Below are 2,500 nucleotides of genomic sequence, written 5' to 3' on the forward strand. Positions count from 1 at the left end.
CAAATCACTAGCTATAACACCACCTGCGAGCCTGTAAAACATTTACAATACCTCTATATAGCTCAAATCAATAACAGTTCTTTCACAAAAATAAGGACTAGAATTAACAGCTGCAATGATAATTCGATAAGAGGAGTAAATGTAGAGTTAATATAAATGTGAGTTCATTGTCACTTTGAAATTCGAAATTTTACAACAATGAAATCACACAGAAATTTAGTCTCTGTCTATAACTCTTTTATATATATTCGTAGGGAATATATTATGAGAACGTTGACATTGTAGCTTATTAATATTAAAAGAGAAAAGAAAACAATCCTGATAGAACTCCAATATTAAAGATCGTTATCACTCAAGGGAAACCAGATTGACCCTAATTTTCAAACATGTTAATGGTAACAGGAAATCTTAAAGAGAATACTAGAATTAAAATTGTTTAAACCCCAACAGGAATTTGAAAGAAAACTAAAAAGAATTCTAAGAAACCGATGAAATAGAAAATTATAAAATACAATGCTGGGAAGCCTTATAGTTGCATCGTATCATTATTAGGGTTATCATTATTATAGTAATCATCATTATTACGAATTCTATTATTCTTATTCTTCGTATTGCACTTGAAAATGTAAGGACGCATCTAACATTATCCTTTGTATATCAAGCTTCTACAAACTAAAGAGAGAGAGAGAGAGAGAGAGAGAGAGAGAGAGAGAGAGAGAGAGAGAGAGAGAGAGAGAGAGAGAGAGAGAGAGAGAGAGAGAATGACATTTTAAGAGAAAATAGGGGAGTTCAACAATAGTAATTTTCCTAATAAAAATTATTACAATTTATTTTCTTGAATGTATTCAAATTACCTTGACTTTATTTCTTGTGAAGCACAGGTGTGTGTGTGTGTGTGCATGTGTGCGGTGTGTGTGTGTGTGTTTGTGTGTTGTACCCGAATCAGTCAAAAGACGAACGCAGCAATTTTGAAACCCAGTCCATAATTCAAACACCAATTCTTTATCCATGAAATGTTTACTCGTTATAAAGACCTCATGGTTCATGCAAATGTTTCCCCAAAAGTATGATTCAGTAGGAGTCGCGAATTCATATCAGAATAATGAAATTCGCACAACACGAGGAACAACACTTTTTTTTTATTTTTTATGTAAGACAAACTACTCATCTGTTTATTCTACGAATCATGTATTTTATGACAAGCAGGTTTTTTTGCTAATATTATTACTATCATTATTATTATTATCATTATTATTATTATTATTATTATTATTATTATTATTATTATTATTATTATTATTATTATTATTATTTTTACTACTACTATAGTCAAACCAAACGAAAGTGGCGGGTAAGACACAGAATATATCGTGTCGAACTCTGACGATTTCGGTCATTTTACCTGGAGTTTTCGGTTTAGAGAAATCCTGAAACAGAAGATGGATTGAGGTCTTAAGGTGGATGGGATCCGTCAGTCATAATCGCGGATATATTGTCCTTTTAAACTCTTGATTTTTTCAGGTGCTCAGTAGAAAGCAATTAAAGACCTTGGAAGGATTTTGATCCTAGGACAACCAGAGATACACAGAGAGGACATTGGTAAATTAAAATTCATTCAAAAATACTTTTCCTTAAAACCCACGTGTCTTATTCATACGATTGGTCCTCTAGCTTTATTTGTATATAACTATTGTATATATGATATATGCATACACAGTATAATATATATATATATATATATATATATATATATATATATATATATATATATATATATATATATATATATGTATATATATATATATATATATATATATATATATTTATATATATAAATATATATATATATATATATATATATATATATATATATATATATATATATATATATATACACACACACACATATATATATATATATACACACACATATATATATATATATATATATATATACATATATCTATCTATCTCTATCTATCTATCTATATATATATATATATATATATATATATATATATATATATATATATATATATATATACACGTGTGTCTGTGTATGTCTGTCTGTATGTGTGAACAGAGAGAGAGAGAGAGAGAGAGAGAGAGAGAGAGAGAGAGAGAGAGAGAGAGAGGAACTGGGTTTTCTTGAAATTAACAAAATGTAAATAAACTGATGTGATTGCAACTTTTCCCCCTAAATTGAGAACTAAAACTAAAAAAACCAGAAGTTGAAAAGCTAAATGTCAAATTACAATTGGACAAAGAGAGGATTATAATGGTATGACAAATCAGTTAATACACAGGTCAGATTCGTCGTTCATATTTTTACCGGGTGGTCTTGAAGGTATGATGTCCGAATTGTTTTGATGGAAATACGACACATTGAGAAAAGAGCTTCCCTCACCCACCATTTTCGTTTGTTTTGACTTTAGCTAAGCTAAAACCCTCGTTGGAAAAGTCAGATGCTATAAGCCCAAGGGCTCCAACATGGAAAAAT

This window comes from Palaemon carinicauda, chromosome 17 (assembly GCF_036898095.1).
Source record: "Palaemon carinicauda isolate YSFRI2023 chromosome 17, ASM3689809v2, whole genome shotgun sequence".
NCBI lineage: Eukaryota > Metazoa > Arthropoda > Malacostraca > Decapoda > Palaemonidae > Palaemon > Palaemon carinicauda.